The sequence below is a fragment of the Psammomys obesus genome, unplaced genomic scaffold (assembly GCF_907164565.1).
Source record: "Psammomys obesus unplaced genomic scaffold, mPsaObe1.curated_primary_1811, whole genome shotgun sequence".
Lineage (NCBI taxonomy): Eukaryota > Metazoa > Chordata > Mammalia > Rodentia > Muridae > Psammomys > Psammomys obesus.
In genome coordinates, this window is record NW_026594354.1 from 682,473 (window position 1) to 694,553 (window position 12,081).

Sequence of the window (12,081 nt, forward strand, 5' to 3'; positions counted from 1 at the left end):
ATAGGATTTTAAAACTATTGAACAACTGAAGTGTGGAATGTCTATGAATTGTCTTAATTTAGCCAACTTCCTAACCACTAAGGGTAGACAGTCATACAAACATCTAAAGATGTCTCCACCTAGGATTTATCTTTGATTTAAGATAAATTAACTGATTTAAGATAATAATTAAGTTAATTAATTTAATGTAAATTGACTTGTGGGAAAGAAGGGCAGTGGGAAGAAGGGAATATGGCAGGACACTATTAAGTATAGGTCCAAATAAAGTCAAGATTCAAACACATAAATGTTCATTACAAGCTTTTCTACTTCTTCCAAACTTACTATTTTTAAAATATCACTTTATACGTTTCCCAAGTAAAACATCTTAATAAGCGAGTATGCGTAGCTGATGAGACTTGGTGAGCAAGCTGAGATCATTGTTTTAATACTGTAGATTGTTTTCTGTTTGCCCTACACCCTTTCTTGGCCTCTTAAATCCATCCTCACCAGTCAAAAGAATGTTCTTAAAAGCCCAGTTTTGACCACTTTCTGTTTCTGATTTGAAAAAAAAAAATCCAATTGAGCTCTGCAGTATGTCAAAATAAAAGCTTTCTCTAACCTAGTGGATTCTAGCTACTGTTCTACTTTTCTTGCGTTCTTTCTGAGTTGCTCAAGGAAGAATGTGCATGTGTCCATAATTATAAGACACTGTGCTAGAGGTGTCAGAGCAGTAGTTTGCTAAAGCTTCAGCCACACAAAACAGTAAAAACAAACAAAAAACGTGGCTGACTGTGATTTTCCCAAAGAATATATCTTATATATTATTCTTTTGTTTTCATATATTATTCTTAAATATTAAAAATATTATCTTCCTACCAGTAGGTAGAGTTTATGTCCCTTTCTCTAACAATAAATGTGTGTGTGAATAGTAATATTATAAAAAATATAATACATTAATCTTTTAGAATTTACACTCTAAGAACCATGGCAAACGGCAAATCTAATCATAGTGGTAAATCATAATTTTCAGTGTGAGATCTACATACCAGAGAAGAGACTCAGTGGCATCTATTAGGATATAGGATATTAAGATATTGGGACTTGGAAGTTGGCTTTTTTCTCACCTGTAATTTATATAGTATAAAACATACAAAAATATTATTGAAAACAGTAGTCACTAACCAAACATGGTTAATCTGTGTTTAGTATGAACTGATATAGTGAAGATTTCAAAGTATGTACCAGATTTCAAAGAAAAAATATATAATGTGATATATTTTTCATTAATGTCTGGTTGAAATAATATTTTAAAATATTGGTTTAATAAAACAATTATTACAATTAAATTAAAATTTCATTTTAGGTTATTATCTAATAAAAATTTTAAAATTGCACATTTAAGCTTGCCCATTTTTGGCAGAATTTGTCTGTCGTGAAGCAAAGGTATTTTCTTTACCCGAGTGGCTTGTTTGCCACATTTGAAGCCATCTCCAACCTCCATATGGAGGTTCTTGGATGCTCATTATCTTCTTTCAGGTAGCCGGGGTGCTGCCAGGAGATGACCTGTATCATTGTCAAAGAATCTTTAAAATAATAAAAACTTTTAAATGCCAAAAAAACCAAAAATTGCACATGTCTCTCATTTTACTCAGACTATAATGCTAGTGGAAATTAATGAAAAGTAACAATTTTATAGTAATACAGTATTAAATGGAACTTTTTTAATGACTAGAAACACTGTATAGTGGGAATGCATGTTTATTCGCTTTCTATAATGACAGAAAGGAGAAATTACAAAGGTTTGGATAATACTGCCCTTGATAGCTAATTGAAAATTTCATTTCAAACTGAGTCTTTTTTGTTCTCTCTAGTCTTCTCAGTGGGCCCTACTTGCAAGGACGCTAGCATGATTCTTTCCTACTCTCCAGATGTCTCATTCAAATATTACTTTCCCAGTTGCTCCTGGGTCAGCACTGGCTATACAATTTCAGGGTTCTGAGCAAAATACAATTTTTTTTTATTTCTCTGTCTCAAATTATTAAGTATTTCAAGAAAGTGGAAAAAGAACATTGAGGAAAATGTAGGGTCCTTCTGAATCTTTAACCATGTACAATGATGCACATCATATGCCAATGAGGCTGATCTTGTCTCAGATCATGCACATTCATGGAGGGTCCAGGTGTTCTTAGTTCTTTTTCACTCCCTGATAATTACTGTGAGGTGCTGAGAAACCTCTATTTTGATTTAGAAAGATGATTATAGGTCTTTATAATTATAGGTCCTTAAGTAAAAGCTCTGCTCTTTCATTATGCTGCTGAAACTATGTTTCCTCAAGTCATCTCTTGAATTTCATGGTCTGGGTAGAGCATGACTAGACACAGAAAGAAGGATGACTTTAGTCTTCACAAAAATATTCCCTAGGAATTCTTCTCAATTTGTTTGATTAAATATAAATTACAATGTATTTCATCTTGATGAGACAATATTTTGATAATTATTTTGTATTTATACACCAGTCCTAAATATCCCTGTGAATGCTAAAATTAATCTGGAGGGCTAACATTGTCACCATTCCATTAACATATGAGAAATATGAGCAATTAAGTATCTATTATGCCATGAGACTTTTAGTCTATTTAAAATACCATTACTTTGATTGAGAGTTGTTTAAGGATGATGATAAAATGTACTCATGTTTCTTTCAAATTTGAGAAAACAAGTATGAATTCTTATTATAAGAATGTAGAGAACTGATCCGAATTATACTTGTGCAAAAAAAAAATCAAAGTATTGATTCACTACAATAATGAGCATTGAATATTTTGTTCACAAACTGACTTTAAAAAGTGTGTCTTCCAAAAGTAGGGGAAGCTGAAAACTGTGTTCTTTCTTGTGAAGCAAAACAGCAACTAATATAAGGAAATAGGTACGGATAACAGAAGCATGAAAACAGAAATCTGGGATGATCCAAAAATTGAAGAAGGTATTTTTTGATTGAACTGAGAATTACCACAAAATGTCATGTCCCAGTTTCACTCCAGTGACTAGACAGTTTAATGTTCAAGTAAGTTGTGCTCATATCATTCCATTCATTTTTATATTCTTTGAGTTTGCTTCTGATAGAAGGTCCTGTTGATTTCAAACTCCTGCCTTCAAAAAACCTTCCCTTCATAGCCTCCAGAATATTTGCTATTGCAAGTGTGTGCCAGTGCATCCAGGAATTCATTTTATGAATAATTTGGTACAAATTTAACTATAAAACACAAAATAATAAATTTCTCAGATAAACGTCAAAGCAATACCTGAAAAAAAATAAGACAATACTATACAATCTTTATAAGCATATAATGTATTTGTTTAATAAGGTACTTGAATATTGTGAATACTATGAAGATTCTAATATCATGTGTAATTAATTAAAATGCCCAAACAGTAAAATCTGCTTTTATAATGAAAGAAACATATATAAGAAACAGTAAAAAAGTAAAATATGTGAAATAATAAAGAAAAGATAAGAGAATTAAAAACTTGTTGCTTGCACAGATGTAGTCCATAGTAGCTCAGTATCTAAATGGGTTCCCTAGTAAGGAGAACAGGGACTGTCTCTGACATGAACTCAGTGGCTGGCTCTTTGATCACCTGCCCATGAGGGGGAAGCAGCCTTACCAGTCCACAGAGGAAGACAAGGCAGCCACCCCTGAAAATACCTGATATGCTAGGTTCAGAGGGAAAGGGAGGAGGACCTCCCCTATCAGTGAACTTGGAGAGGGGCATGGGAGAAGATGAGGGAGGGAGAATGGGTTTTATAGAGCACAAGGGAGGGGGCTACAGCTAGGAAACAAAGAGAATAAACTGTAATTAACAAAAAATAATTTTTAAAAATAACACAGAAAATCTATTTCTAGTTTTAATTCTACATATAGTTTCTCAAATGTGACTGCTATATGAATAGTTTTTAGGCAGGTAAGACTTTAAAAATTTACCTTTTATCTTATTTTTTATATTATTTACAGTTTATTCACTTTGTATCCCAGCTGTAGCCTCCTCCCTCATTTCCTCCCAATCCCACCCTCCCTCCCTCATCTACTCCTATGTCCCTCTCCAAGTCCACTGAGAGGGGAAGTTCTCCTCCACCTCCATCTGACCCTAGCCTATCAGGTCTCATCAGGACTGACTGTATTATCTTCCTCTGTAGCCTGGTAAGGCTGCTCCCTTATCGGGGGGGGGGGGAGGTGATCAAAGAGTCATCCAATGAGTTCATGTCAGAGACAGTCCCTGTTCCCTTACTAGGGAAACTATTTGATAACTGAGCTGCCATAAGCTACATCTGTGCAGGGATTCTAGGTTACATCCACAAATGGACCTTGGTTGAAGTATCAGACTCAGAAAAGACCCCTGGGTCCAGATTTTTTGGTTCTGTTGCTCTCCTTGTGGAGCTCCTGTTCCCTGGTCTTTCTATCTCCCTCTTCTTTCATAAGATTCCCTGCACTCTGCCCAAAGTTTGTTTATGAATCTCAGCATCTGCTTTGATACCCTGCTGGGTACAGTCTTTCAGAGGCCCTCTGTGGTAGGCTCATGTCCTGTTCCCTGTTTTATGCCTCTTCTGATGTCCAACCCATTTGTCTTTCTGAGTTAGAATTGATCATCTTACCAAGGGTCCTCCTTCTTGCTTAGCTTCTTTAGGTGTACAGATTTTAGTAGGTTTATCCAATATTATAAGTCTAATATCCACTTATAAGTGAGTATATACCGTGTGTCTTTCTGATTCTGGGATACATCATTCAGGATGATCTTTTCTAAGTCCCACCATTTGCCCGCAAATTTCATGATTCGTTGTTTTTAATTGCTAAGAAGTATTCCATTGTGTAAATGTGCCACAATTTCTGTATTGAGGGACATCTGTGTTGTTTCCAGGTTCTGCCTATTATGAATAAAGCTGCTATGAATATGTTTGAGCAAATGTCCTTGTTGTGTACTTGACCATATTTTGGATATATGCCTAGGAGTGATATAGCTGGATCTTGAGAAAGCACTATTCCCAATTGTCTGAGAAAGTGCCAGATTGATTTCCAATGTGGTTGTACATGCTTACATTCCTACCAGCAGTGGAGGAGGGTACCCCTTTCTCCACATCCTCTCTAGCATGTGTTGTCACTTGAGTTTTTGATCTTAGCCATGGGTGTAAGGTGAAATTTCAGGGTCATTTTGATTTGCATTTCCCTGATGGCTAATGAGGTTGAGCATTTCTTTAAGTGCTTCTCTGCTATTTTATATTCCTCTACAGATAATTCTGTTTGACTCTGTACCCCATCTTTTAATTTGATTACTTGTTTTGTTAATTTTTAACTTTTTGAGTTCTTTATATATTCTGGATATTAGCCCTCTGTCAAATAAGGGTTGTTGAAGAAACTTTCCCAATCTGTAGGCTGTTGTTTTGTTCTGATGACAGTGTCCTTTGCTTTACAGAAGATTTTCATTTTCATGAGGTCCCATTTATTGATTATTGATCTGAGAGCCTATGCTGTTTGTGTTCTGTTCAGGAAATTGTGGTCGGATAGAATACAGGGTATTATTTCAGTCTTCTTGTATCTGTTGAGGCTTGCTTTGTGGCCAATTATATGGTCTATTTTGGAGAAGGTTCCATGAAATGCTGAAAAGAAGGTATACTCTTTTGAGTTTGGGTGAAAAGTTCTGTAGACATCTATTAGGTCCATTTGAGTTAGGACCTCTGTGCCATTATTTCCCTATTTACCTTTGTCTAGATGATCTGTCAGTTGGTGAGAATGGAGTGTTCAAGTCTCCCACTATTAATGTGTTGGGATGAATGTGTGATTTAAATTTTAATAATGTTTGTTTTACAAATGTATTTGGGTCATCAATGTTCAAAATTGTGATGTCCTCCTTGTGTGTTTTTCCTTTGATGAGAATGTAGTGCCCCTCCTCAACTTTTTTGATTAATTTTGGTTGAAAATCTGTTTTATTAGATATTAGGATAGCCACCCCAGCTTGTTTTCTGGGTCCATTTGCTTGAAAAACCTTTTTCCAGCCCTTTACTCTGAGGTAGTGATTATCTTTGTTGCAGAGATATGTTTCTTGGATGCAGCAGAATGTTGGATCCTGTTTTTGCAACCATTCTGTTAGCCTGTGTCTTTTTATTGGAGAGTTGAGTCCATTGATGTTGATAATAGTGACTAATGAATGTTAGTTCCTTTTATTATGGAGTTTATGGTGTTACTGTGTTTCAATGTTTGTTTTCTTTTAATTTTTTGTTGTGAAGTTATTCGTATCCTGTATTTTCTAGGGTGCAGTTGTTTTCGTTGGATTGGAGTTTTCCTTCTAGAATCTATTGTAGGGCTGGGTTGCTTTGTAGATATTGCTTAGGTTTAGTTTTGTCATGGAATATTTTGTTTTCTCCATCTATGTTGATTGAAACCTTTGCGTGGTATAGTAATCTGTGTTGGTATCTGTGGTCCTGTTGTGTCTGCATGTCATCTGCCCAGGCCCTTCTGGCTTTAATAGTTTCTGTTGAGAAGTTTGGTGTGATTCTGATAGGTCTACCTTTGTATATTATTTGGCCTTTTTTCCTTGCTGCTTTTAATATTTTTCTTTGTTCTGTAGATTTAGTGTTTTTACTATTATGTGAGTAATTTCTTTCTTGGCCTAGTCTATTTGGTGTTCTGTAGGCCTCTTGTATGTTTATGGCCATCTCTTTCTTTAAGTTGGGAAAATTTTCTTCTATGATTTTCTTAAAATATTTTCTGGACCTTGGAGCCTGGAATGTTATTTTTTCATCTATCCCTATTATTCTTAAATTCTGTCTTTTCATGGCATCCTTGATTTCTTAGGTATTTTGTGTTTGGAACTTTTCTGATATTACTTCTTCTTTGAGAGATATATCAATTTCTATAAGTGTATCTTCAGCACCTTCCATCTCTTGTATTCTATTGGTGATGCTTTTGTTTGTAGTTCTTGATCTTTTCTCTAAGTTCTCCAGCTCCAGGGTTTTTTCTTTATTGATTCTAATTCTGTTTTCATGTTTGAATGTGGACTCCTGTCTTTTCTTAATGGTATCTATTCTTTGTTGTTGTTGTTCATTTCCTCTCTATATGCCGCTAATTGTACCTCAGATACAGTGCATTCTGGTCATCGCCATCTTGGATCTTCCACTTTGGAAGGAAAAAGTTAACTGAATTTGAGTTTATTATCAATGTCTGTTTTACTGAAAAAATATTTTCATACAGTGTATTCTGATTATGTTTTCCTCTCCACTAATTCCTTCCAGATACTCCTCACGGCCCCATCCACTTGAATGTGTATCCTTTCTCTTGTTATAATAAAGCAGGCATCAAAAAAAAGCTATAAAATAAAATAAAAACAAACCAAAATAGTAAAAATAAACGAGCAAATATAATTCAAGAGAAAACAGCCAAAGAAAAAGCACAAAAATATACATACACTGATACACATATATTTGCACATAAGAAAACCCATAAAATTTGAAATCCACAATGTATAAGCAAAAGATCTGTGAGATTACAAAAAAAAAAAAAAAAGAAGAAGACCCAGACAAAGCATTGCCAGACAAAAACCCTCCAGAAATACCATTTGCTTTGTGTTGGCCATCTACTTCTGGGCATGGACCCACTATTAAGTGTGATTTGTATGCCTAATGAGACTCCATTGTTGAAACCTATTTTTTCCTTTGCAACCAGTTGCCAACTGGAGATAAGCTCTGAGTTAGGGATGGAAGTGTGGGTGGGACTACTGTCTCTTTTCAGCAGTGAGAGTCCATCTGGCTTAACCTGTGCAGATCCTGTGTATGCTTCCACAGTCTCCTTACGTTATACTCATGTCAGTACTACTGTGTTCAAAGGGCCTTTGGCCTCATTTCCTTGATATCCCCCATCCCCACTGACTCTCACAATCTTTCTGCCTCTTCTTCAATAGAGTTGCCTTTGGGGAGGGATTTGATGGAGCCATTCCATTTAGGACTGACTGCACATTGTGCAGCTGTGGGTCTCTGAATTTGTCACCATCTATTGTGGAAGGAAGTTTCTCTGATGATGACTGAGTTATTGAATGTTGCCAAATTGTCTTCAGCAATGTAGAATAAGGACTGTCTATCATGACTATGAGTTTACCCCCAGAAAGGCAAGATAATTCAACAAGAAAAAAAACCATTCACTGTAATTAATAATAGTACAAACTGAAGTAGAGCTATTATTTCAATAGACTGATAAAAGTATTTAAAAGAATGTGATACTTCTAAGATATAGCAGCATGCTAGGTATAGAAAGTAATATCCTTTACTGGAAGGAGTTACTTATAGCCAACATTATATTTACTAATGAAACAATAGTTCCTGTTGTTTTAAAAGCAAGATCTCAATTATTCAATTTTTACCAATAAAAACTCATGAGCCAGATGCTGGAGTGAAAACTTGCTAGGTTACAGAGACAGAGAAAGCACCCAGCTGACCTTCCTACTCAGTGGACATCCCAGAAGGAAAAGCTTTCCTACTCAGTTCACATCCCAGAAGGAAAAAGCCAAATGGCCCTTCTTCTTCTTCTTCTTCACAGTCTTAAATACTCTTCAACATAATGCCCCACCTTTCTGTTTACTCCCTGTTAGCTGGTTTCTTGCTTTGTTTCTTGACCTAGGGTTAACTTTAATTCTATGTACACAAAGTTCTTGGATCAAATGTGTGTGCTAGGGCAGAATCACACCATAACCACCTGTTTATAATAAATAGAAAGTTCTTGGATTAAAGTAGTATGTTGAGGCTAAGCTACTCCACAACTAGAAACTAGGCTTTTACAGTTCACAATAGTAAATAAGGAAGGAGACAAGAATATCTGTTGTGCCTACTCTTGTTCAACAGCATAAGAAATCCCACCCAGTGTATAAGTTCAGAAGAAGAGTTAATAAATATGAGACCATAAAATTAGAAAGAGAGAAAATTATCTTCATTTTTAAAAGACTTTGTTGTTTGTATGTAAATCCCAGTCTACAAAAAAAGTTCATAGACTGGATGAGTGTGTCACTTTTTCAGATACAAAGTTAATTGTGTTTGTGTGTACACATTTAACTTTGTATAATGAAAATTAAAATATGGAAAAACAGTACCAAATATTGAAATATTAATACTTAGGTTCAAATCTACTAAACTATGTGAAGAATCTATGTACTGAAAACTATAAAAACACTAATGATAGAAATCAAAAGTGTCTAAAATGAAGACATACCATTGACATGAAGACACACCATTAATATTCATTGATTAGAAGACTTGATGGTATTTAAGATGTGAGTTCTCCACTGATTTTGTTTCCGTCTTACCTTTGTACTGTGGTGAAATTTTTTTCTTATTTTTTTACAAAGCCTGATAATTATAAAGCATTACTGAGCATTTTTTATCTAACTGAGCATCTTTCTTTTTTCGATTTATCTAGAAATTTATTAGACATAATTAACATGATACAATAAAAATAGTCATTTAGATGTATGTCTTATTTTAGCCACTTTAATTTCTCTCAAAATCCTCCAAAAGTTTTCTCAAAGGACATTATCACTTTAAAAACAAAATGCCAAGGATCTGAGTCCACTTTTCAAAAATCTTCATCACATTTATGGGAAGCAGTTATTTAGTGCATATTTTTCATTTCCACTTACATTTATATATATATATATATATATATATATATATATATATATATATATGTATGTATATATACAGATATACAGATATGGCTTTATAGGTGTGGACACTGGCCTGCCTGCTGGCCAGTGTTTCCCAACTCCACACACCTAAGCTAACCAAGCTCAAGATAGGAAGACTGAAATGGGAAGAGTGAGCATGGGCTAATGCCACTGATTCAGCATCTCTATGTCCTCTTCACTGGCCAGACTGTATTTTTACCATCCCTCCCAATTGTCCTGATAAATCTGATTTTTCACAGAAACCTGACATTCCTACATTCATAGACAGGAATTATTTTTAAAATTCTCTTATTTTGATGAAAATCACCGTGGAATTGCCCAAAATGTTGTGTAGCTTTAAATAAAACCAATCTAGATTGGTAAGTCTAGATTTGTTTTGATTTTCATAGACTACAACAAAGGCCATCAATTAAAGTGGGGGACTAGGTAAAGGGCATGAGGGGAAAAAGGCAAGGGAGCCTGGAAATGCTGCTGCAGGTCATGAGATGCCTGCCATAGGAATCATCTTGGAAAGAATCAGAATGGATTTCTGCTATCAGTTTTGTTTTTTAGTGTCAATTTCCTTATCTGTCATGGAGTATATAATAGGCACCAGTGACATACTACTTACTTTCACCTCCATTCTCTTCAGCTGCTCTCTTGCTTATTCATAGTATTGCCAGGAGGCTTCTACACATAGACACAACATGAAGGAACTGATGCTTTTTCAAGTCTACTTCTGGACATCAGGACACAACTGTAGCAATGGCCAGGGCCAGCAGGGTAAGAGGCTCTAAGCCCAGCTCCCCTTCATTCCACTACTGACATCTTTGGGGATTGGGGATGTTCACTGATGGGAGAAAAAGGAGGCCACAACCGGAGCTAGGAGTGATGTGCACCAGCTTGTACATGCTCCTGTGAAATCAAAGACCCATATAACCCAGTCCATAATTCTGGTTTCTTTGTGTCTTTTATGATTTCTTTCCTTTCCATCTCTATGCACTCAGCAAACACTATGTTCTTATTTTGTACATAAAATATGCTCAGTAATGTTAGCTGAAAGGAAGATATTCAGAAATTTAGAAGTTAAGCAGCATTTTAAAAATGTATCAGTCTTCATGCTCCATTGTTGGACCCACTTCTGCTCACATTGCAGGTTGATAAGGTGCTCAAATGATTTAAAAAAATAAGCACAGTAAACATCATGACAAAAACAAATGTTTGTTTCACTAATTGGTTAGATTTAAATCTTCCGAACACCCTAGTGGGTTTTCAGATTCAACTGTGGATATACTACAGTGATGAGGCCAGCCACAGAGGATACGAGACATCCTAGTCCTACAACACCAAGATTGGATTTGTAGACCGTAAGCTGGTTCAAAAGGATCATGATGTCACAAAAGTTCTTCACAGTATCTAGGAAAGGGAAGATGTCACTTCAGAGATCAGAATAAGAGTTGGAGAAAGGACTGAGGCCATTTGGTTTCGTCATTGACGGTGCTGTACTCAGGAGGGTTACAGGATGATTTCTCTCTCTTTGCTCTCTCACGTACAATTTGTCCCATCTGCAACAAGATTGCATACAGATTCTGGACCAGGCTCAGAAGGAGGAAATAGTAGCGGCAGACCACCCTGATTTGCCATTTCTCTCTGTTGATTCCAGAGGTAAGACCCACGCTCTTCACCTGGAGGACCGTGTCACAGATGTAATAAACCATATGGTTCAGGTTGGCTAATGTCAAGCATAAGCGAGTCACAAGACCAGTTTCTTGGTTACTCTGTTCTGTTGTGCGGATGACATGGACCACGTTGCTTAGTCTGAACCATTTATGGCCAGTGCTCAGACTGGACTCCAGACTCTTGAGCTTCATTATCTACCTCTTTGCCAGCATTAGACTCTAACAAATATCTAAGGAACATGCGTGCGTGTGGAGTGGCTCTAAAAAGTGGATCCGGCCCTGGCTCTGGTTAGTGATGTGTATGAAGGCATTCATGATTCCCACCCACAGCCACGCATTGCACCCGCCCCCTTGTGGGTCTTCTGACTGTCCCAGGGGACAGTTTGAACAGAGGGGTCAGGTAAGGCACGGGTGGTTGGGACTGGGTTTCCCCCTAGCATCTTTCTTTCATTTAATATGCTGATACTTACTTCCACAAAATTGCTTCTTTCTTCATTGTTTTCTACAATATTCCTCCCATTAGCATCTTTCTTTCTTTCCCTCAGCACACTCACATGATTTTAATCACCAAATCATCACAAGGAATACTTGTATATCTGTTCTATAGTTCTAAACTGATGCCTATCCCAGAATCACCTCAACTTTAGTGTAGTTATTTGGGTGCAGATGAATGGAATCTCCATACATATATATATATTATATATAGTGCTTTAATCAATAT

At 36.1% G+C, this 12,081-nt stretch overlaps 1 pseudogene; it reads right to left on the minus strand.

The window, feature by feature from the left end:
- Nucleotides 1-10,942: 10,942 nt before the first annotated feature.
- LOC129685230 (peroxisomal membrane protein 11A-like) lies at nt 10,943-11,675 on the minus strand (annotated as a pseudogene).
- Nucleotides 11,676-12,081: the final 406 nt, after the last annotated feature.